The sequence below is a fragment of the Lithobates pipiens genome, unplaced genomic scaffold (genome assembly GCF_037356315.1).
Source record: "Lithobates pipiens isolate NorthernLeopardFrog02 unplaced genomic scaffold, aLitPip1_a1.2 Scaffold_19, whole genome shotgun sequence".
Classification (NCBI taxonomy): Eukaryota; Metazoa; Chordata; class Amphibia; order Anura; family Ranidae; genus Lithobates; species Lithobates pipiens.
In genome coordinates, this window is record NW_027507764.1 from 541,680,487 (window position 1) to 541,706,694 (window position 26,208).

Consider the following 26,208-nt stretch of genomic DNA (forward strand, 5'->3'; position numbering starts at 1 on the left):
CTATGAAGCTACTTGTGAGATTCAGAGGCAGTAAATGTTTTGCCTCCAATAAACGATTATAATCTTCATCAAAAGTTTTCTTATTCTGGACAACGGGTGCTCCTCTCTCCTTACTCAAATATCTTCTCAGATAAAGTGACAGCTCTGTCGTACTAGTAAGGTAGCAGCCCATATTTCCAAAAAAAAGATCAATATCATCATTCACCTGAGGAACCGCCTAATATCTATTATGGACCATTCCACTGGTCCAGTCTACTCATCTCTGTTATGTACCAACAGCCCTGAAGAAGGGAGAGGCAACTTCCCTGAAACACGTTGGCTCTATCTGTACATGTTTTACTTCCAATAAACAATTATATTCTTCATCAAGAGTTTTCTTATTCTGGACACCGGGTCCTCCTCTCTCCTTACTCAAATATCTTCTCAGATAAAGTGACAGCTCTGTCGTACCAGCAAGGTAGCAGCCCAAATTTCCAAAAAAAGATCAATACCATCATTTACCTGGGGAACCGAATAATATCTATCACAAATCATTGTGGCCAAATGAGGTCAGTGATGTCATGAGTATCCCCTGGCCCTTTGTTATTTGCAGCTGCGGGTTGGGGAATCTCCCACCTGTGGCTCATTGCCCCAGCAATACAGCTAACTTCCAGGTTCAGGTTGAACCTCGTTCAGACCAGATCCAAGCTCATCTGTCATCTGTGATAGATAGTGGGACTGTGATAGTATGGTGGACAATCTGGCACTAGCTGACACTGGCTGAGAGTACACTAACTGACTCTGACATCAATAATGACACTAGTACAGTGATCAGTGCTAATAATATACACTGTCAGTGTACTAATAACACTGGCTGGGAAGGGGTTAGCATCTAGTCATCAAAGGGGTTAAATGTATGCCTAACTATGTGTAATGCGTGTGTTATGTGGGACTTTTACTAATCGATCTTGCAGGGAATAAAAAAACAGCAAGATCACCTGTCGGTATTCAGAGCGCTATGTTGTTTAGAACACAGAGCTCCATTCCCGGGAATGACAGAGCTGATCAGCAAGTCCCGGCGGTCAATCATTGACCGGCACCCGCTGATTGGTTTGTACTGTAACTAATCACAGCACAGCTGGTGCGGCAGGTGCATGCGAGAGCGCCCCCTACCTGGAAGTGCTGGATCACGCATCAGATATGTGACCTAGCGCAGAGAGGCCACTTTTCCGATATACTTGTAATTGAGGAGGTAAATAAACGGTTAATTGTAACATATAATAAATATATAGTGGGGGTTTTCTCAAAGGGGAAATTCACTTTAAGGGATGCACTGTAAGAGATGCATGCGTTGTTGACCCGACTAATATATTTTAGCTTCAGCCCTTTAAAGAAGTTGAGTGCCAGTCCTATTGAGTGGGGAGTTTTATGTGGACCGTGGAGAAGCTTTAGAGCAGAAATATAGGTTACATGTTTATTTTTTTTCATTTTGGATAGAGTAAGGGTGGGCTATAACCCCTGTAAGGTTTACTTTTGCCCTCTCTGACCCATTAGGGAGATTTCCCTTCACTTCCTTTCCCATAACAAAAACAGGACGTGAGATGAAATCTCTGCAAATGAAAGCGAATCCCTTGGGAACCCCTGGTGTCCCCATTAGAAGATTTCCCCTCTATTAATTTTTTGGGGACAACCCAAGATTTGGGATTTTCTTTTACTTTCACTCTCATGCCACATACACACAATCTGAATTATGGTCGGAAAAAAATCTGATGGTTTTCCAGAAATGACAGAATTCCGATCAAACTGTCTTGCCTACACACGGTCATACCAAATTCCGATAGTTTAGAACGTGATGACGTACAACACATACGACGGGACTAGAAAAGGGAAGTTCGATAGCCAGTAGCCAATAGCTTCCGTCTCGTAGTTGAATCTGAGCATGCGTGAGTTTTTGCGTGTCGGAATTGCACACACACGATCGGAATTTCCGATAGAAAGTTTTTCCGTTGGGAAAATTGAGAACCTGCTCTCAAATTTTTGCTGGTGGGAATTCGACCAGCTAAATTCCGATGGAGCATACACAGGGTCGCATTTTCCCATGAAATGCTCTCATCGGTCTTTTGCTGGCCAAAATTCTGTTTGTGTGTACGTGGCATCAGTGATAACAGTAAACAGGACAAATAGAGAGGGGGAATCTCCCTATTAGGGCCACAGACAGCAATAAAAACTGAGAAAAATCCCTCTCCAGTCTATACAAAACTTAAAAAAAAGTTTTGCCTTTTTTATATTTTAATGTGGACACTTGTGGTTTTAATATATGCTGAGAGTGACATTCACTGCTGGATTCACTTGCACTTTGTAGAGTTTGTGGATATTGTGGCTCATTTTAACACAGATTTGGTTTCATCTTGAGAACTGCTAAGAATCATAGCACCCTGCTCATGAGAGCTTACACTCTGAAGGGGGTGGTCAAGTAATACATAAGGTAATGGGAGCTGATAGAGAAAGTCAAAATTAAAGGGGTTGTAAAGGTAAATGTTTTTTCACCTTAATGCATTCTATGCATTAAGGTGAAAAAACATCTCACAGTGCCGGCACCCCCAGTCCCCCCATTTTAGTTACCTGACTCCTCGTGCTCGCCCCCGACGTCCTCTTCACCGCTCAGCCTGGCCACTGATTGGCTGGAGTGGATGGATTGAAAGCAGCTATTGGCTCGCACTGCTGTCAATCACATCCAATGACAAGGCACAGCGGGGGACGGGGCCACGTGATACAGCGAGCGGCTATAGCCGCCAGCTGTATCACGGGAGTGTGCCCGAAATTGCTTCTCATCATGCGAGGGAGCTCACATGATTGTGAGAAGTACTTGCAGGGGGAAGCAGAGACACCCGCCGAGGGACCCCAGAAGAGCAGGTTCGGGGCCACTCTGTGCAAAACAAGCTGCACAGTGGAGGTAAGTATAACATGTTTGTTATTTAACCACTTGCCGACCGCCGCACGACGATATACGTCGGCAGAATGGCACGGGCAGGCATATGGGCGTATATATAAGTCCCTGCCTGCCCGCGGGTGGGGGGCCCGATCGGGCCCCCCCCCCCCGGTGCCTGCGGCGGTCGGCATTCCTTCGAGAGCGATCCGGGATGAGGGGGCGGCCATTCATTCATGGCCACCCCCTCGCGATCGCTCTCGACGAATGGAAATCCTCCGTGACATCACTTCCTCTCCTGTAATGTAAACACAGGAGAGGAAGTGATGTATTCTCTCCTCCGTGTCGGTATTTTTCGTTCCGGCACCGAGGAGAGAGGTTCGGTGAGTTGCACCAACACACCACACAAACAGTAGAACATGCCAGGCACACTCACACCCCCCCTTTACCCCCCGATCACCCCCCCAATTACCCCTGCCCCCCCAGTCACAGTGACACCAATTGCTTTTTTTTTTTTTTTTTTTTTGCATTGGTGTCATTTGTGACTGTAATAACTGTTAGGGCAGTTAGGGTTAGCCCCCTTTAGTTCTAATGTACCCCCCTAACCCCCCCAATAAAGGTTTAACCCCGTGATCACCCCCCGTCGCCAGTGTCACTAAGGCTGGGTTCACATTGCAGCGGTTTGAGAACGGATGTGATTTGCACCGCACTGCAGTGCAAATCACATCCGATCTCTGTGCGATTCGAGTTCAGCCATACAGATAGTATGGCTGAATTCGTGTCGCACCCGCCGCACCCGCCGCAAACTCGCACGGGACCCTTTTTTTGGTCCGCAGCAGAATCGGATCGCATGGGTGTTCACACCATGCGATCCGAGTTTGCAGATCGCACTGCGATATGCGAACTGATCTGGGGGTGTCATTAACATTTCACTGACACTCCCAGCAGTTCGCATAGGGCAGTGTGAACTGCCGCCGGGAGGCATGCGATGCGGGAACCCGCCGCGGATTCGTGGCGTTCCCGCATCGCTCCAGTGTGAACCCAGCCTAATAAGCGATCATTTTTCTGATCGCTGTATTAGTGTCACAGGTGACGCTAGTTAGGCAGGTAGGTATTTAGGTTCGCCGCAACTTTTTATAGCACCAGGGACCCCCATATACTACCGCATAAAGCCCCCTGATTGCCCCCTAGTTAACCCTTTCACCAGTGATCACCATATAACTGTTACAGGTGACGCTGGTTGGTTAGTTATTTTTTTATAGTTTCAGGGCACCCGCCATTTATTACCTAATAAAGGTTTAACCCCCTGATCACCCGGCGGGTGTCATTTGTGACTGTAATAACTGTTAGGGCAGTTAGGGTTAGCCTCCTTTAGTTCTAAGGTACCCCCTAACCCCCACAATAAAGGTTTAACCCCGTGATCACCCCCCGTCGCCAGTGTCACTAAGGCTGGGTTCACATTGCAGCGGTTTATGAGAACGGATGTGATTCGCACCGCACTGCAGTGCAAATCACATCCGATCTCTGTGCGATTCGAGTTCAGCCATACAGATAGTATGGCTGAATTCGTGTCGCACCCGCCGCACCCACCGCAAACTCGCACGGGACCCTTTTTTTGGTCCGCAGCAGAATCGGATCGCATGGGTGTTCACACCATGCAATCCGAGTTTGCAGATCGCACTGCGATATGCGAACTGATCTGGGGGTGTCATTAACATTTCACTGACACTCCCAGCAGTTCGCATAGGGCAGTGTGAACTGCCGCCGGGAGGCATGTGATGCGGGAACCCGCCGCGCATTCGTGGCGTTCCCACATCGTTCCAGTGTGAACCCAGCCTAATAAGCGATCGTTTTTCTGATCACTGTATTAGTGTCACAGGTGACGCTAGTTAGGCAGGTAGGTATTTAGGTTCGCCGCAGCTTTTTATAGCGCCAGGGACCCCCATATACTACCGCATAAAGCCCCCTGATTGCCCCCTAGTTAACCCTTTCACCAGTGATCACCATATAACTGTTACAGGTGACGCTGGTTGGTTAGTTATTTTTTTTATAGTTTCAGGGCACCCGCCATTTATTACCTAGTCTCACTAGTGTACCCCTAAATTTAGGGGTGTCTACTTTCCAAAATTGGGTCATTTGGGGGGGGGTTTGTGCCATCTTGGCATTTTATGGCCTTCAAAACTGTAACGCCCTTAGAAAGCCTGAAGGCGGTGCTTGGTTTTCGGGGCCCCGTACGCGGCTAGGCTCCCAAAAAGTCCCACATATGTGGTATCCCCGTACTCAGGAGAAGCAGCAGAATTTATTTTGGGGTGTCATTTCACATATGCCCATGGCATGCGTGAGCAATATATCATTTAGTGACAACTTTGTGAAAAAAAAAAAAAAAAAAAAAGTTTGTAATTTTCCCGCAACTTGTGGCAAAATATAAAATATTCCATGGACTCAACATGCCTCTCAGCAAATAGCTTGGGGTGTCTACTTTCTAAAATGGGGTCATTTGTGGGGGTTTTGTGCCATCTTGGCATTTTATGGCCTTCAAAACTGTAATAGGTAGTGAGGAGTGAAGTCAAATATTTACGCCCTTAGAAAACCTGAAGGCGGTTCTTGGTTTTCGGGGCCCCGTACGTGGCTAGGCTCCCAAAAAGTCCCACATATGTGGTATCCCCGTACTCAGGAGAAGCAGCAGAATTTATTTTGGGGTGTCATTTCACATATGCCCATAGCATGTGTGAGCAATATATCATTTAGTGACAACTTTGTGAAAAAAAAATAAAAAAAAATTAAAGTTTGTAATTTTCCCGCAACTTGTGGCAAAATATAAAATATTCCATGGACTCAAAATGCCTCTCAGCAAATAGCTTGGGGTGTCTACTTTCTAAAATGGGGTCATTTGTGGGGGTTTTGTGCCATCTTGGCATTTTATGGCCTTCAAAACTGTAATAGGTAGTGAGGAGTGAAGTCAAATATTTACGCCCTTAGAAAACCTGAAGGCGGTTCTTGGCTTTCGGGGCCCCCGTACGCGGCTAGGCTCCCAAAAAATCCCACACGTGTGGTATCCCCGTACTCAGGAGAAGCAGCAGAATTTATTTTGGGGTGTCATTTCACATATGCCCATAGCATGTGTGAGCAATATATCATTTAGTGACAACTTTGTGTAAAAAAAAAAAATAAATTATTTTTTTGTCATTATTCAATCGCTTGAGGCAAAAAAATAAAATATTCGATGGGCTCAACATGCCACTTATCAATTTCCTTAGGGGGTCTACTTTCCAAAATGGGGTCATTTGGGGGGGGTTTGTACTGCCCTGCCATTTTAGCACCTCAAGAACTGAGATAGGCAGTCGTAAACTAAAAGCTGCGTAAATTCCAGAAAACGTACCTTAGTTTGTAGATGTGACAACTTTTGCGCAAACCAATAAATATACAGTTATTGACTTTTTTTTTACCAAAGACATGTGGCTGAATACATTTTGGCCTAAATGTATGACTAAAATTGAATTTATTGGATTTTTCTAATAACAAAAAGTAGAAAATATCATTTTTTTTCAAAATTTGCGGTCTTTTTCCATTTATATCGCAAAAAATAAAAATCGCAGAGGCAATCAAATACCATCAAAAGAAAGCTCTATTTGTGGGAAGAAAAGGACGCAAATTTTGTTTGGGTACAACATTGCATGACCGCGCAATTACCAGTTAAAGCAGCGCAGTGCCAAATTGTAAAAAGACCTCTGGTCATTTACCAGCAAAATGGTCCGGTCTGAAAGTGGTTAAAAAAAAAGAAAAAAAAGAACTTTACCACACCTTTAAGTTTATTATGGACTGTCAGGAATCGCCTAAAGGTGGAGAGAGTAGGAGATAGACAGATTTGGGTAAGGTGTTCCAGAGGATGGGAGAGGCTCTGGAGAAGTTCTAGAGATGAGCATGGGAGGAGATGTTGAGGGATCTAGAGATCAGGAGGTCTTCGGTAGAGCAGAGAGGACAGTTTGGGTGATATTTTGAGACAAAGTTGGTGGTATAGCTTGGGGCAGAGTTGTGGATTGCCTTTAATGTTGTTAGTATTTTGGATTTTATGGAATGGGAGAAAAGAATGGAGAGCAAGAGGGAGAAGTGACGAGGATGGTTTGGTTGATATTTTGAGACCAGGTTGGTGATGTAGCTGGGGACCGAGTTGTAGATGGCTTTGTATGTTGTTAGTATTTTAGATTTTTTTGGGGTATGAGAAAACAGTGGAGTGGAGAGCAGGAGGTATTGAGGGGAGTGAAGAGAATTGTTTGGTTGATATTTTGAGCTGAGGTTGGCGATGTAGTTGGGGCAGAGTTGCGGATGTCGATGGGCAGGTGGAAGCCAATGGAGGGATTGGAAGATGAGTTTGGCAGCAGCATTTATGATGGACTGAAGAGGGTATGGGCTATGGAGAGGTAGGGGAATGAGGAGGGAATAGCAGTGTTCAAGGTGAGCGATAACCAAGGAGTGAATTAATAGCTTTGTGGTGTAATTGTTTTTTTTTTTTTAGGATGGGCTGTATTTTGGAAATGTTACAGGGGTTAAAGGCAATATTTGGACAGTGATTGAATGTGGGGCTAAAAGTAGAGCGGAGAGTCCAGGGTTAGACCGGCCATAGACGGAGCGATTTTCTTTCCTGGGTTTGCAGGAAATCCCTAGCGCTATTGTGTAAAATCCGATAGGCCGGATGTACTCAAGTTGATCGATCAATCAACTTGGGTACTTTCAACCTGCCCATACATTAGAGTTCGAATCTCATTTGGTTCCTGCTGAACCGGGCCGAGATGCATACCGTCTACAGTTGGCTTTACACCCTGGCTTGGTGGGGGGGGGGGGGGGGGGGGGGGCGGGGCATGATAGAATTAATTTGAACTTTATCAGCTTTGTTGAAAATGTTACACATTGATGTTAGAACATTATGCATGCAGACAATATTCTCCTTTTTTTTTTCAAGATGCCTCATATCCATACTTTGTACATGAATGAGGGCATGTTGCTGAAATTCCTCTCTTCTCTGTTAACTAAAACATTTAATTGAAAAAAAGAACAGTATACCTATTGGATCATGGGAGGTGAGCCCTTTTTCCTTGCTCATACCTGCTCCATTTATGATAACATTGATAAGTGAGAGTGGCCACACCCAGGAGAAAGAAAAAAAAAATCTCTGCCTGTGTCCATATCAGTTTATGCCATTTACACACGACCAGAATTTCTGGCAGACTAGGTCTGACGGTCTTCCTGACGGGCTTTGCCGGAGTTCCGACTGACTTTCCGAACAAACGGACTTGGCCACACACGAACGGACTAAGTCCGTTTGTAAGTCTGTTAGTTTTGAATGTTATGATATAAACGGGACTAAACAAGGAAGTTCAATAGCCAGTAGCCAATAACTTCCCTTGCGTTGTATTTGGTCCGTAGGTCCAGCACACAGACGAACGGTTTTCCCGATTTTAATCCGTCGGAATTGAGTCCGTCTCAATTTGAAACATGTTCTATTTCTAGGTCCGTCTGATTTTTTTTTTTTTTTTTTTAAACGATCGGACTAGCCCACACACGATCGGATTGTCTGACAGACTTATCCTTTCTGACCTAGTCTGTCGGAAAGTCCAGTCGTGTGTACGCGGCATTACAGGTTTTATGACACATTCAAATTTTTTAAAAATCGGCCTCTCCAAGTTGAAATTTTCCATCCTCTACTGCGCGGCTCAGGCCTTTCATAGGCATTTGCCAAATGTGCCAACTTTGCCTGCCCTTTACAGACAGTTAGTAAAAATTTGTGATTTTTTACAACTGAGTGTAAATATCAGGGGCTGATAATTTGTCGTGATGTGTTGACTTTTTAAGTGTAAACCAGGCAAGTTACTTGTTGTGGGTGTTGTCAATGTTTCCATATTGTGTTTATACTGTTTAACTGCTTGTGGACCAGCCGCCGCAGTTTTATTGTGGCAGATTGGCTCTGCTGCACGAAATCACGTTATTGTACGTGATCCCGCGAGGTCTGTATAGCAGGCGACATCCGTGGGGATACCCGCGATCGTCTCACGGAGAGGAAGGACGGGGAAATGCTAATGTAAACAAGCATCTCCCCGTTCTGCCTAATGTCACTGATCACCGCTTCCTGTAATCGGGAGAGGTGATCAGTGACGTGTCACACGTAGCCCCTCCCCTCCACAGTTAGAATCACTCCCTAGGACACACTTAACCCCTACATCACCACCTAGTGTTAACCACTTCACTGCCAGTCACATTTACACAGAAATCAGTGCATTTTTAGTCGCACTGATCGCTGTATAAATGTGAATGGTCCCAAAAGTGTCCGATGTGTCTGCCATAATGTCGCAATCACAATAGAAATCACTGATCGCCATCATTACTAGTAAAAAAAAAAAAACTATTAATAAAAATGCCATAAAAATATCCCCTATTTTGTAGACGCTATAACTTTTGCGCAAACCAATCAATAAACGCTAATTGCAATTTTTTTTACCAAAAACATGTAGATGAATGCATATTGGCCTAAACTGAGGAAAAAAAAATTTTTATATATTTTTTTGGGGATATTTATTATAGCAAAAAGTAAAAAATATGCTTTTGTTTTTCTAAATTTGCCCTATTTTTGTTTATAGAGAAAAAAATAACAACCGCAGAGGTGATCAAATACCACCAAAAGAAAGCTCTATTTGTGATGAAAAAAGAACATACATTTCATTTGGCACCACCGCGCAATTGTCAGTTAAAACAACGCAGTGCCGAATTGAAAATTCTTACGTGGCTGAAGTGGTTAAATATCAGTTTTCTTAATTTTTTTAAAAGGAGTTCTGTCGTTTTTCAGGTTACCAGTAAAAAAAAAGTGCTCTGTCAGTAAATTTTCCATGTTTTGTCAGTAAAAAAAAATGCCGCAGGAGGTTGGCCACACTGGAATTGGCAGACATAGTTGGCACACTTGGCGACTGCCTGTGACAGGTCCAGTGTCTTTATTATTCCCTGCAGCACCAGAAGATTACTGCTGTGTGGGATGGGCAGAGGAAGGAATGTTTCAACTAGGGCAGCCAGCATCAGCACAAGGGGCACTAATCAATGAATTTCCATCCCTTGTGCTGAAAAAAAAAAAAAGAAAATGTAACCATACCTAGGATTTAAGATGTATTTTTCTGAACTTGCTCAAAATATATTCAGTCTGAAAAAGAAAATGAATGCAGAGACCACATCTAAAAACCGATAAGCTGCAACTTAAGTGGACCAGCAGCACTAGGGTTGTCGGTTCGAATCCCAGCCTCAACACTAGCTGCCTGGAATTTGTATGTCCTCTCTGTGCCTGTGTGACTTTCCTCCTGGTACTCCGGTTTCCTTCCACACTCCAAAGACATGCTGGTGGGTTAATTGGCTCCTATTTAAATTGGCCCTAGTATGTGTATGTATGAATGTGACGTCAGGGACCTTAGATCGTAAGTTCCTTGAGGGCAGGGACTGACGTGAATGTACAACATAAATGTAAAGCACTGCGTAAATTGATGTTGCTAAATAAGTACCTGTAATAAATAAATAACTAACTAGCTAAATAAAAAAAAGAATAAATAAATAAAAATATATGCCAGCATTTTTCTGAGCGGAGCGGAATACAATTATTGGTCCCCACCTACATTTATTTGGTTCTAATACGTTGTAAAAAGTCCTCCAAGTTTTATATATTACTGTACAAGTGCTTTAGACATCTTCCTGTGATATGGAGCTTTGTTTAGCCTACAATGGCTGAACATACAAAGCACGTAGCTGCACAGCTTGTTCACATGTAAATTGTATGCCGGATATTTTCTATAGGAGCTCGGCTACATTTTCAATGCATATCTGTTCAGGTTACATGCAGCTTTCTATATAAAGTAACTTCTATATTTAACTGTTCCTGTCCTTTAAATAGCAAAGTAACTTTGAGAAAACTTTACTGCAGTGGGGCTTTGGGATTTTATGGCTGCTAAGCTAATAGCTTGCTGGAAGCTAAGTGGAGCTAGTGAAAGGGGGGGGGGGGGGTTGTCAATGGAACTTGCATGACAGCAATAGCAGTCTGCAACAGGATAATAATGCACACACGGTATGGGGAAGCCAGGCTGGGTTTGCAAAGTCTTATTACAAGCTGATGTCTAATGCAATACAAACAGACAGGACTGAAAGTAAAGTAGTTATGGGGCTCGCTTACATCCCAGCAACTCCTGTGTACATTACAATGGTGGTTAGAATACTCTTGCACTAAGTAGGATTTTGCTTGGACTACAATTATGCTGTTAAAGCAATCATTTATTTTTATTTTACTTATTTCTTCTCCTTATACATGTACTCCTGTAGCACTTCTCTCTCTCTCTCTATTAAAAAACAAAAAAACTAAAACAAAAAACAAACACAAAACAAAAAAATTAAATAAAAACACACACACATATATATATATATATATATATATATATATATATATATATATATATATATATATATATATATAGAGAGAGAGAGAGAGAGAGAGAGAGAGAGCGAGCAAGAGAGTGAGATATATATATACTGTATATAATCTTTTAGATTGTAAGCTCTAACGAGCAGGGCCCTCTGATTCCTCCTGTATTGAATTGTATTGTAACGTGTAACGTTATGTTTGCCCTCATGTTGTAAAGCACTGCACACTGCAAACTGTTGGCACTATATAAATCCTGTATTATAATAATATATATTCGCATATATGAAACATATATATATATATATATATATATATATATATATATATATATATATATATACACACACACACACACACACAGAAAGAGATTTAACCAGTCAGCTCACATGCTCAGCTTTTAAGATTAAATTGAGAATATTTTTTTTTTTTAAATCTATCTATCTATCTGTCTATCTATCTATCGCTCTATTTTTTATGTTTTTTTTTTTTGTTTAACAGTTCATACATCAGCCTACTTGTGTTATATATCTTTTTTTTCTCCATGTTTATATGATATAAAGCATTAGATTAATACATTTAACAGTTCACACATCAGCCCTAACTGCCAAATATGTTTAAAAAAAAAAAATATATATATATATATATATATATATATATATATATACACACACACACACACACATATATATATATATATATATATACATATATATATATATCTATATATATATATATTTTTTTTCACTTCTAAACATATGTGGCAGTTAGGGCTATGTGTATATATATATATATATATATATATATATATATATATATATATATATATATATATATATATATATATAGTTGGTTGGTTTTGGTTGGTCTAGTCTAGTTGGAAAAAGACACAAGTCCATCTAGTTCAACCAACAAGGGGGGGGTTAGATAATACAATACTATATACACAATCCTATACCCACAGCTGATCCAGAGGAAGGCAAAACCCCAACAAAGCATGATACAATCTAGTCCAGCAGGGGATAAAATTCCTTCCCGATCCCCAAAGAGTCAATTATATATGTACATAAAAGTATATAATAATAATATATAATAATATAAATGTATACATATACAGACATATTCTATTTTCTATGCTGTTATTTAATATCTTAAAAATTAATATGTATTATAATTCCTGAGCACTTGAAGGGATCTTACATTTTGTATTTTTTTTTTTTTGTCCAGACATTTAAATATGTTTAGCAAGATATACAGTGCTCTTTCTAAATGGTTCCATGCCCCTGTAGTACCTGTACCTGAACATGTGCTATGAATGCAGGATGGTATTATATTTAAAAAAATCTGATATATAATAAGTAAAAAAAAAAAAAAGAGGCAACTTGCATATGTAGATTCCTACTAAAGATGCAGTTTAACTACATGATTAATTAAAAAGTTTACACAAGGTTAACAGATAGTGAAATAACATTAGGACAACCATGGCATGAATTCTGAACAAAACTGTTGAAATGATACATTTAGCATATTGAATTAGTAGAAGATTTTTGAAATAATCTATTTAAAAAAAATACAAATGATTAAAATAATATTCTCAATTTAATCTTCAAAGCTGAGCATGTGAGCTGACTAGTTAAATCTCTTTCTCTGTGTATGTGTGTATATTGTGTGTGTATATATATATATATATATATATATTATTATTATTATTTTTATATGTGCATGTGAATATACAGTATATTTGAATTTTGCTTTTGTTTAGCCTGTGCAATGTATATTGTTAAGGTATACCTTGAACTATTATTCCTTTATTTATGTTCATTGTTACCTGGGAAGATTTAGGAAGAAAAAAAAACCCATAAGTACTCCTAGAACAACACAGTGCTTGTAGATTATTGCAAAACCAAATTGTGCGGCACTTCTCTGATGTAACAGACTTAGCTGGTGTTAGGAAATCAAAGCATGGACAATTTAACTACAGCTTGAAAAATGATGTAACTTTTTTTTTTCTTGAAAACCTATTTTCTCCAGGCACTGATAAATGTTTAATGTTTTTGCTTTAGGGAAATTTTAGTCCATTAACAGAACGATTCGGTTTATTTCCAAGCGGTTTTGTGGAATGAATTATAAACTCTTCCTTGTAGAATGCTCCTTTGATTTTTAACTGTTTCTCCTACAGAGCCTGAGTGATGTGAGGTCTGCAGTTTTACATCACACAACCCCTATGTGTGTTTTTATATATATATAAATGTATATATATATATATATATATATATATATATATATATATATATATGTATATGTATGTGTGTGTTATGTGAACATTCTTATTTCCCATTGTAGTGCTTAGCACTGAAGTACGCTGCCAGTAGCCTGAAGCACCCACAGCAAACAGCCAAGACAGACGTGGCCAGGTCATTAATTATGATACGTGAAGTTTCTCTGTGTTGATGTCAGATTAATTTCCCATCAGCCCTTTGGTTGTGATCTGGTGATGATTTCAAGGATTTGTTGCAGATCCCTGAGCTCCGTTGCTGGCGTTGAGGGTTTATTTTGCTGTGGTAGGCTTTAACTGCAGAAACAATTTTTGATCGTGCTATTAAAATAATATTTCACACTGCGCCATTAATGTCATAGGATCTTCCAGGATCAATCACTTAAAGTAAAAGGACCAGAATACTTTCAGTACTTAAAGTGGTGGTAAACCTCAGACATGAAATATGAACAAAGCATATCCCTCTATAGTGTGTATTTGTCTCAATTATGAGCACTAAGTGTCATTTCTGTCTGTTGCTTTGTTCCTCTGCGATCGACATGAGTCACATTTGATATGTTTTCCTGACACCAAGAGAAAAAAGGTGACAGGGCAGGGATCTCCAACTGATAGACAGCCTCAGGTCTGTTCCTCTGAGCTGTGTGAAGGGGGTGTATCCCTTCCCTCCAATCAGCTCTCAGAGCTCTCATCACTGAGCTTTGCAGAGTGTAATTTCAACTTTCTCTCCCCTTTTTTTCTGACAGCTCAGACAATCTTTATAAATTATGTACCTGGAAATGGATGTAGAGAAGAGGAGACTGCAGATAAACAGGTACAACTTATGTAGGAGGATTTGTTTAATCTCCGTGTATCACATGAGGCCAGTCACTTCACTGGGAATAATTAAGGGTTTACATACACTTTAACCACTTTCCGACCGCTGCACGCCGTTATACGTCGGTGCAATGGCAGCGGTGGGAAAATGGGCGTATCTGTACATCCCCTTTAAGAGGCAGGGATAGCAGGCACCCTCTGAATACAGCATGACCGTGCCTGTGGGACTCAATGTCCGCCGGTCTCCCAGCGATCGTATCACAGAACCGCAGAACAGGGAAGTGCCTCTGTAAACAAGGCATTTCCCTGTTCTGCCTTGTGTCATGACAGAGACCATTGCTCCCTGTCATCGGGAGCAGTGATCGCTTTCATGTGACTAGTAGCTCACCCCCCCACAGTTAGAATCACTCCCTAGTACACACTTAACCCCTTCATTGTCCCCTAGTGGTTAACCTCTTCCCTGCCAGTGTCATTTACACAGTAATCAGTGCATTTTTATAGCACTGATCGTTGTATAAATGACAATAGTCCCCAAATAGTGTCAAAAGTGGTCGATGTGTCCGCCATAATGTCGCAGTCCTGTTAAAAATCGCAGATCGCTGCTATTACTAATAAAAAATAATAATAAAAATACTATAAAACTATCCCCTATTTTGTAGACCCTATAACTTTTGTGCAATTTTTTTTTACCAAAAATATGGAGAAGAATACATATCGGCCTAAAATGAGGAAAAAAATCGTTTTTTGGATATTTATTATAGCAAATAGTAGAAAATATTGCATTTTTTTTTCAAAATTGTCACTCTTTTTTTGTTTATAGCGCAAAAAATAAAAAACGCAGAGGGGATCAAATACCACCAAAAGAAAGCTCTATTTGTGGCCAAAAAAGGACGTAAATTTTGTTTTGCGCAATTGTCAGTTAAATTGACGCAGTGCCGAATCGCAAAAAGTGCTCTGGTCAGGAAGGGGGTAAATCCTTCTGGGGCTGAAACGTTTAAAGCAGATTCCCCCACTTAAAAAAAAAACTGACTTGCATTTTTATTGTATCTTTCCTGCAGTCTCTTTGGTTTGTTCTCCCCCCTGAATGTGAAAGGTGCTGTCATTTGTTAAAAAAAGCATCAACGGCAGCAGATTTCTTCTTCGATATTCTGTACTGCCCACTGGTGAAGTCTGATTTTGATCTTATTCATGCATCAGAGGAGAAGAGACACAATTCCTTATTGAAAAATAACAAATCTCACTAGATCGCGTATGGCTCATGTGCAAGATTTGGTAAGGTCTCTCTGGAAGGCGCTGGTGAGCATCACCATTCCCTATTGACAATCAGTAGAAAAAAAAGTAACTTAACCTTCTTGGTGCCATTGGCACGAAAATATGCAGCCTCTCAGCGGGAGGGCCATGGTGGCAGCCGCATATTTGCATGCAACATTGCAAAACCAGCTGTGCTGAGAGCGCGCGCCCTGCATGCTCCTGGCACAGCTACCGGTTGCTAATGGAAAGCAAGCAGCGATTGGGAACTTTCTGATCATGTAACAGCCAACCATGATGGTCACATGATCATGTACCGAGCCCCACCTTTGAAAACCCTTATAGGCCTGGGAAGCGCCAAAGGGTTAAAGAGCAACTCAACTCAAGTTAGCAGTTAGAGGGTTGAGACAAACCATTTACCACTGACAGGGGTGCTTACAACAGATAGCTTTTATTTATTTATGTAAAACCTTTATCCCCAAAGGAAAAAAAATGTCTGCTGTAACTGCTTGTAAAGTATTAGCTGGAGTTTGGTTTCCATTTGTTAGCCTAAAGCTGGATACACACTATACAATTGAAACAGTGAAAATACCACGCTAAACCAAATAAAAATAAAGTAAAACAGCAGCCACTAAAAGTGAGATACACACAAAAATAGGACAAGACAAAATGTAGCAGCGCTGAGTGAAAGAGAGAGATGAACTTTCAATATATACTAAGCAAAATAAGTGAATACAGAGAATTAAATATGATTAATACTGTATCAATCCATAAATTGAATAAATAGTGGTAATAAATTATATGAAAAATCCATATAAATAGAGCGTGCCCAAATAGAAAGTGTCCAAATAAGAATCACTGTCCTAAATGCAAACACTATGTGAAAATAAGACGACACTGAAAAATATATCCCCAAAAAATATTCAGTGAACAATCCCCCACCAATCCAAGGTGCGACAACAGGTGATGTGCACGCTTACCAGCTAACAAGCTAAGTCAGCTTGTAACTTGCAACCTGGACTGGGCCTTTATTGCAGGGGGGGCTGGAATTCTCCAATCTCAAAACCGTGTCCTAAATGGGCAGCAATCTTCAGAGGGTCCGCCAGGTGACTAGCAACTGATCAATCTCGTCAGGACCAGGAGGCCCAAATAACAAGGGGACTCACCATAGTGTTATACTGTCTGATATATATTTTAATTAGATAAAAACAAGATACACTTACAAAAATATGAAGAGAAACAGCAAAATAGCCGGCCGGCTGTACATGGATGCCTGTCTACTGAGACTTAGTACACGGTGATGTCAGCACGCCAACTCCTCCCGACGCAGGTTTTGTCAACCAATGACATCATCTGGGGAACGGGCGACGTGCTGACATACCACGCATAAAGAGAGCCAGAGCAGAACCAAGCCTTCATGTGAGTTGAAGACCGGAAACACAGGCATATCCCATTAAGGACGGGCACGAAGCCAGAACGTCCATACATGGTGATGGCAATAATAAAATAGAGCATATCGAGCATAATAGTACTCTAATCGGGACAAACAAAAATATCATAACAATCATAATCAGATTGCATTTAGACCAATCCCATTAAAAACACATTTAAATTAATTAATATTAAATGATTAATTAAAATAAGAATATAGAAAATAAAATTGTCAAAGCAGGATGGAAACAAAACTACCGGTTGGAACATGCCGGAAAGGGGGCAATCAAGAGAATGCCCACACCTCAGCCTGTCCAAACCCCAAAACTCAGTTGGGGAATTTTCACAAAAAAACAAACCTAAAATTGAAAGCAATCAATACATTATGATTAAAAACATTATTAAAAACATTATTAAGAACAGAAGGACCCCCATAGTATGAAAGGTTGGATTTCAAATACCATGACCCCAAAAAATTAACTATTGTTTTTCAACTCAACTGGTAGTTTTGTTTCCATCCTGCTTTGACAATTTTATTTTCTATATTCTTATTTTAATAGATCTAATGAATCAATTAATATTAATTAATTAAAATGTTTTTTTGAATGAGATTGGTCTAAATGCAATCTGATTATGATTGTATTGATATTTTAGTTTGTCCCGATTAGAGTACTATTATGCTCGATATGCTCTAATTTATTATTGCCATCACAATGTATGGACATTCTGGCTTCATGCCCGTCCTTGATGGGATATGCCTGGGCTTCCAGTCTCCAACTCACATCGAGGCTTGGTTCCGATCGGGCTCTATTTATGCGTGGTACGTCAGCACATACACTGGGAACAAGATTAGAGATTTTTTGGATAAATTCTGGTGTCTCTATCACAGACTTCGGATTTCTACTTCTGTAACGGGTGCGGAAAATTCGTTCTTTGGGTGTCGGTGGCGTCTTCACAGCATAACGCTATAGAGGAACTCTTGATGAAAGCAAGAATTGGCCTTGCTGTGAAAAATTGCAATGATATGCACCTGTCAAACAGGTGCAGAAAAATTGTTCTTTGGGTGTTGGTGGCACCTTCACACCCTAACCCTATAGAGGTACTTTTGATGAAGGCAAGAATTGGCCTTGCTGTCAAAAATTGCAATGATATGCACCTGTCAAACAGGTGCATAAAATTGTTTTTTGGGTGCTAATTGTGCTCCATGAAATCAACACCCACAACAGGCAGCCTATAAGTCCTGCAAAGAGATTTCACATCCCAAAAACTCTTAATCTGCATCTGCATCATGCTAGGGGCTTCATAGCTGCTAGTTATTCAGTACTGATTCATTTTGATAAAAGTCAGACAGTCCACGGAGTCTGTGGACAGATGCGTTCTATGATCAGTAACAAAACCTCCAGCAGCTCTGAATGTCCATTCAGAAAGCACACTGGATGCAGGGCAGCCCAGCAGCTCAATAGCATACTGGGCAAGTTCTGGCTAGTGGTCTATTCTCATGACCCAGTAAGCCAGTGGATCGTTGCCTGGAAAGCTCTCCTTCTCTGTTTTCGCCCTTAGATAATCGTCCACCATGTGATGCAGACGCTGCTGATGAAATGAGTCAGAAAAAGCGTTTAATAAACTCTTTAAGGTGTCCTCAAGAGATTTCTTATAACAATGGTCAAGGAGGGTTGCCAACCAATAGTGATCCTTTCCTTTACGCCACGTATTCTTGGGTTCCTTTGTAGGCTTTGAAACATGAGGGAGCCCATCTACCACAAATTTGCAGAGACATGAGAAGCAGACTCCTTGGGGTCACTGAGGATTATAGTATCTAGAACTGCTTCCTTCCAGCCACGTACTACTCCCAAGGTTTCTGCGGATGGAAAACCATAAATTAGTGTTTCACGTATGTCTTCCTCTGCTTCAATGCCTTCGAAAATGCCAGAATCCTCCTCCTCCTCTCTCTCCTCTTGTGTGTTCTGTGGCATAGGAACAATGGTGTCTGCATAAAGTAGGCCTTGAGAGGAAAGGAAGTCCTCCTCTTCGTCCTGCTGCTCTGCCTGGAGTGCCCTGTCCAAATGCCATGCAGAGTCTGCTCCAACAGGAACACAACAGGGACAGTGTCACTGATGCATGCATTGTCACAGCTCACCATCCTTATGGCCTCTTCAAATGGTGACAGTACAGTGCATGCATTCTTTATGAGCAGCCATTGGCGTGGGAAAGAAAAGTCGAGGTACACAGGTTCTCGTTGATGGCCCTCTGCTGCATATGAAGTCGAGTTCCACCTGGTGGGCATCTCACAAATCAGGTGGTTTATGGGCAGGTGCAATTCCCGCTAAATTTCAGTTAACGACTTGACCACTGGGCACTTAAACACCCTGAATAACCAGACCAATTTTCAGCTTTCGGTGCTCTCACATTTTGAATGACAATTACTCAGTCATGCAACACTGTACCCATATGAAATTTTTGTCCTTTTTTTCACACAAATAGAGCTTTCTTTTGGTGGTATTTAATCACCGCTGTTTTTTTGTGCTATAAAAGAAAAAAGACCGAAAATTCTGTAAAAAAATAAATTTTTCTTAGTTTCTGTTATAAAATTGAGCAGATTAGTAATTTTTCTTCATACATTTTGGCCAAAATTTATACTACTACATATCTTTGGTAAAAATAAGTACAAATTGGTGGATATTATTTGGTCTTTGTGAAAGTTATAGAGTCCACAAGCTATGGTGCCAATATCTGAAAATTGATGACACCTGAAGTACTGATGGCCTATTTCAATTCTTGAGACCTTAACATGCCATAAAAACGGAAAATTTATGTCAAATACTTACCGTAATTTTCCTTTCCTGATGGACTCCATGGCAGCCTACGTGTGGGTTTAGTCCCGCCTCCATTACCCTATAGGACGATACTCCCATAAATCTTTGCTCCCTGCCACAGGCCGTGTTCGGTAACTATCCTACTCCAGCCATTTGGGAGGGAACTCCTGCTGCCATGGAGTCCATCAGGAAAGGAAAATTACGGTAAGTATTTGACATAAATTTTCCGTTTTCCTGACAGACTCCATGGCAGCCTACGCGTGGGAAATAACTCGCCAAGACACACCCGGGTGGGCAAAAATGCTGCTTAACAAAGATTTATTTGACACCGTCAACTGACAAAACTTTAACACCAAAATCAACTGAAGATAAGGCCGCTGGCTCAACACAATAATGAGACATAAAGGTGTGAATGGAAGACCACGAGGCTGCCCTGCATATCACGTCAGGAGCCACATGGCGAGAAGCCGCCCACGAGGTAGAAAGACTTCTGGTCGAATGTGCCGTCACCACCTGAGGAGGAGCCAAGCCCTTATCTCTGTATGCCCACTGGATTGCTTGAACTATCCAAGCTGCAATTGCCCTGACTGATGCTCTAGTGCCCTTGTTCTTACCACAGAACAGAACGAACAGGAAGTCCGACTGCCGGAACGGAGCTGTAGCTTCCAAGTAGAGCTTTAAAGAGCTTCCAACGTCAAGAGGATGAATTTCTGAGGAATCCGAGGATCTGAATAAGGGTAGAGAGATTTCCTGATTATTATGAAAGACTGAAGTGACCTTAGGGTTTGACCCTAACATTGGAACTAGGACCACTCTATCCGGAAAAAAGGTTAGAAAAGGCTCCTTGGCTCCCAGAGCTTGAATCTCCGAAACTCGTTTCGCTGAGGTGACCGCCACCAGGAACGCGGTTTTCAAGGTAAGTTCTCGGATGGAGAGATCCATACTGAGCAGAGAAAAGAAGTCCAGGACTAGAGGAAGATCCCATTTGGGGAATCTGGGTTTCCTTTGGGGTCTCAATCTTACTGCACCCTTGAAAAACTGCTGAATGAGGGCGTGGCTGGCCCACTGAACCCCTGTAAAAGCGTAAATAGCTGAAACTTGAACCCGAAGGGAGCTAACTGATAAAGGTAAGTCCAAGCCAGATTGCAGGAACCCCAACACATCTTGAACTGTGGGTGAAACATAGGAACTGGTTCTGGAGGACACATAATAAACAAACTTGGCCCAGATTCGTTCATACACCTTATTAGTGCTTCTTCTCCTTGCACTTAGGAGAGTAGGAATGGCTTCCTTAGGACACCCTAGAGCTTCCAGCCTTCCCCTCTCAAGAACCAGACCTTCAACCGGAGCTGAGCCGGACATGGATGGAGAACCGACCCTTGGGAGAGAAGGTCCCGTCTGGACGGAAGAGGAACCGGGTCCCGAAAGCTGAGGAGGGATAGGAGAGGAAACCAGGGCCTGTTGGGCCAATACGGGATTATTGCCAATACTTCTACTCCTTCCCATCTGAGTCTCTTCAGGAATTGGAAGATGATTGGCGTTGGGGGAAAGGCATATGCCTTGTGGAATCGCCACTGCTCTGTTAGGGCATCTATCCCATAGGCCTGCGGATCCTTGAACCTTGAATAGAACTTTGTTAGCTTCTTGTTGAAACGAGAGGCGAAAAGGTCCACTTCTGGAGACATCCCCAGGGATAGAACCCACTGAAACACCTCTTCGTGAAGGGTCCATTCGTTGTTGTCCAAGTGGACTCGTGATAGAAAGTCCGCCTGGACATTGAGGACTCCGGGTACATAGGCTGCTGTTAGGTTGGACAGGTTCCTCTGAGCCCAACGCATTATTGGCTCCACTTCCTTCAGCAAAGACCGACTTCTGGTGCCCCCTTGCTTCCTCACGTATGCGACCGCAGTCGTATTGTCCAGCCTGAGGACTACGGATGCACCCACTATCAGATGTGGAAACGCCAACAGCGCTAGGAAGGCTGCTCGTAGTTCCAACACATTCGACACTATTCCCCAAGAAGGAAAGTCCCAAATGCCCTGGGCCACTTCCGAAAGACAATGTGCCCCCCAGCCTTTGTTGCTGGCATCTGATGTTACTGAGATCCATTTGATTGGCAGAAGAGAGTGACAATTCAATAGATTCTCCCGACGAAGCCACCAAAGGAGGGAACCTCTCATGGTCTGAGTAACTTCGATGGACTGGGCCTTTTCTCCCGACCATTGACGGAGAAACCTCACCTGAAAGGGGCGCATCCTCCATTGTGCCCACTTCACCATGGGTATAGTAGACACCATGGTGCCTATGATCTTTAGGCAATGAAGAGCACTGAGACGAGAAGAGGAGAGAGCTAGGTGGATCCTGTCTCGTATTACTGCAATTTTCTCCTCGGGCAGAGAGATGGTACCTCTTGCTGTGTTGAACAGGGCACCGAGGAACACGAGAGACTGCGTAGGAACCAACTGGCTCTTCTCTAAATTCAGGAGCCAACCGAATTCTTTGAGGGTTGCGATGACTTGATCCCTGTGGCTCAAGAGACAATCCTTGTCCTGAGCGAGAAGAAGCAGATCGTCTAGATAATGATGAATCCGGATCTTTCTGATTCTCATCAAGGCTACGACTGCCAGAAGGACTTTCGAGAAAGTGCGAGGGGAGGTTGACAGACCGAAAGGAAGGCAAGTAAACTGTAAATGGAACTGGCCAATGGAAAAACTGAGAAACTGTTGGAACTCTGCGGCCACTGGGACGTGAAAATAGGCGTCTTTGAGGTCTATTGAGACAAGCCAGTCCCCTGGCTGCACTGATTGTTGGATCGTGGACAGCGTTTCCATTTTGAACTTTTCCTTTTTTATGTAGCGATTTAGATGCGTCAGGTCTATTACGGGTCTCCAAGTACCGTTCTTCTTCTGGACCAGGAAAAGAGGTGAATACATTCCCCTGCCGCGCTGGACATCTGGAACAGGAATAGCGGCGCCTTGATCCAACAAAGATTTTATGTAAGCTAGAAGAATTTGTCTTTTTTCTTCTGACTTTGGAATGGATGTGGGAACAAACTTGAGTTTGGGTACACTGCTGAATGTCCACGTGTGTCCGGAAGAAACCGTCTTGACGGTCCAAAAATCCTGGATCAAGGCCGCCCAAACGTGTCGAAAGTGGAACAAACGTGCTCCTACCCGGACCGCCTGGACGGGCTTGATCTCAAAAGGACTTAGTCGGCTCCTTTTCCCCCATTGAACTGCCTTTCGCAGACTTCTTGAGAGATGTCTGTCTGGACCTCCAAGATCTAGAAAATTCTCGTCCAGGCCTGTAAGTGCGCGCCTCCCTAGCACGATCTTGAACCTGCTTCCTAGGGAACGATCTTCTTTGACCCTGCAGGCGTCTATCCTGGGGAAGAAACCCCGACTTACCTCCAGTGGCTCGAGTTATGGCACTATCCAGCTTATTGCCAAAAAGGGAAGAACCATCAAAAGGAATACGGCACCAAACCTGCTTAGAAGCGGGATCGGCTAACCAAGGACGGAGCCAAAGGGCACGCTTGGCAGTTACAGAGGAGAGCATAACTCGAGCCACCAGACGGATAATGTCGATCGAGGCCTCTCCCAGGAAAGCTGAAGCCAGTCTCAATTCCTGAATGGGAGAACTCCTGGCCAGATCTTCAGAAACATTCCTGAGTGAATCGTCAACATTATTGGACCAAACTTCCATTGCTCTAGACAGAGCCGCTACGGCCAAAGCCGGCTTGCAGGCCATCCCGGCCGTAAGGTAGATCCGCTTTAGGTCAGAATCAATTCTTCTATCCAAAGCGTCCTTAAAAGAGACTGTGTCTTCCAGGGGAAGGGTAACATGTCTGCCCAATCGCATTACTGCTGCGTCCACTAGAGGAGGAGACTCCAAATTCTTAACTTCTTCTTCCTTGAAAGGATAAAGTCTCTGAATTTTAGATAGAAGAGAATTCTTTTTCTCTACCTTGCTCCACTCATCTGAAATCACTTCTCCCAGTTCTGAGAGGAAGGGGAAGCTAATACGCTCTTTCTTCAATTGTTTGAAACATTTTCTTTGTTTTGCCGGGGCCACTACCGGCTCTTCCCAGCTCAGTGTTTCCTTAATGGCTTTGACCAAGGGAGGGAGCAGGGCAAAGTCAAAACCTGAACCAGACTCTTCCTCTTCAGATTCACTCTCTGAAAGGACAGCAGATGGATGGCTAGGCAGCGAGGAATCCCAAGTGTCCTGGGCCTGAGCATCCCTCCCTGGAGACCTTGGAGACTCTATGGGAGACAACTGGGGGGCTTCAAACTTCTTAAGACTGTCCTTAACCAATCTTTCCACCATAGACCTTAGCTGTTGGTCAGAGTCACTCCTTTCACCCGTCGCTTTGATATAACAGGCATCACAAAGGGACTTGTCAGCAGGAACCTGCGTCTTGCACCCCCAGCATACACCTTCAGCTACGTGACTTGGGTGAGCTGATGAAGGGCGGGAAGATTCCCGGCTACGGAGACTGGTTCTCGCAGGAGAATCATGTCGTCTGGACCTGGAAGAGGAATGCCGGCGGTGGGACTTAGACGAGTCACTTCCTCGGTGAGAACTTCGTCGTTGAGTAGACCTAGAAGGGCTGTAGAACAAACCAGCAGTGTTAGTGGAACATTCCCTAATGTTCCACTGCTTCCCCCCCCCCCCGTAGGTAACCCCAAAAGAAGTACCTTCTCCGAGAGGGCTGGCCACTAGCAGGCGGTGAGGCATCCCCAGGATCCATAGGGCTGGAGAAAGAAACAGCCTAATTTAAACACAGAAAAAACAGCTAAGGAGGCAGAGAAAAAACTGATCCCATAAAGACACATAACTTAACACTGAAGAAACAGAGCTCAGGAATGATGTTGCAGGCTTACAAACATCCCAGGCATACTACCAGCTGTTTTCTGTTTTTAAATTCGCCGCCAAAGTGATGTCACGATTTTCGTCACTAAAACGCTAGTGCGCATGCGCGAAGCCCGCATCGCGCATGCGCGAACCAAGCCTCGTCCTCGCTCCGGTCTCGCACATGCGCATAACGACCGAGCGGCGAAACAAGGAAGTAACTGGGCGGCTGGAACGCACGGAAACCAGCCGCCCAAACAGCCAGATACACCGCACGGCGCTGTATGGGGGAAATGAAAACGAAGGGACACTGCAAACCTAAAAAAAGAAAGCAACAACAAACAAATACAGGCTGCCATGGAAAGAGAACGGCTCACCACTCCAGAAGACGGACACCAGCCGAGGTAGGTCCCCACACACGCCGGACTTCAGGAGGAGGGGGGGGGAACGTTGGGGGCGAACAGTCACCTGCTAGTAGCAAGGTACATGACTCAAACGCGGTTTCACCTGTCAGTGACTAGGCATACACCTCTTCAGCGCCTCTTCCATATGCCCCTTTTCCATACTCCGCTAGTAGCTAGAGCTTATCGGAAATTTGCGACTTCCAAGTCGCACGGCCGGCCTGTAACGTAGAAAAAAGTAAGTCTTCAGGGTAAAAAGACACATGTTAAGTCCTATGGAGGAGGACAAAAAAAAGAACACGGCCTGTGGCAGGGAGCAAAGATTTATGGGAGTATCGTCCTATAGGGTAATGGAGGCGGGACTAAACCCACACGTAGGCTGCCATGGAGTCTGTCAGGAAAGTACAAATACCCCCCAAAGGACCCCTTTTTGGAAAGAAGAAATTCCAAGGTATTTAGTAAGAGGCATGATGAGTTTTTTGAAGCTGTAATTTTTTCCCACAATTCTTTGCAAAATCAAGATTTTTTTCCCTTTTTTTATTTTTTTTCACAAAATTGTCATATTATCAATTTATTTCTCACACACAGCATATGCATACCACAAATTACACCCCAAAACACATTCTGCTATTACTCCCGAGTATGGCGATACCACATGTGTGAGACTTTTACACAGCGTGGCCACATACAGAGGCCCAACATGCAGGAAGCACCATCAGGCATTCTGGAGCACCCAGGCCAATTCTGACATTTCTCTCCTACATGTAAAAATCATCATTTATCTGCTAGAAAATTACAGAAAACCCCAAAACATTATATATTTTTTTTAGCAAAGACCCTAGAGAATACAATGGTGGTCGTTACAACTTTTTACCTCGCACGGTATTTGCGCAGCAATTTTTCGAACGCATTTTTTTTTGAAAAAAAAAACAGTTTTGTGCTTAAAAAAACAAACAAAAAAACAGTAAAGTTAGCCCAATTTTTGCATAATGTGAAAGATAAAGTTATGCTGAGTAAATAGATACCTAACA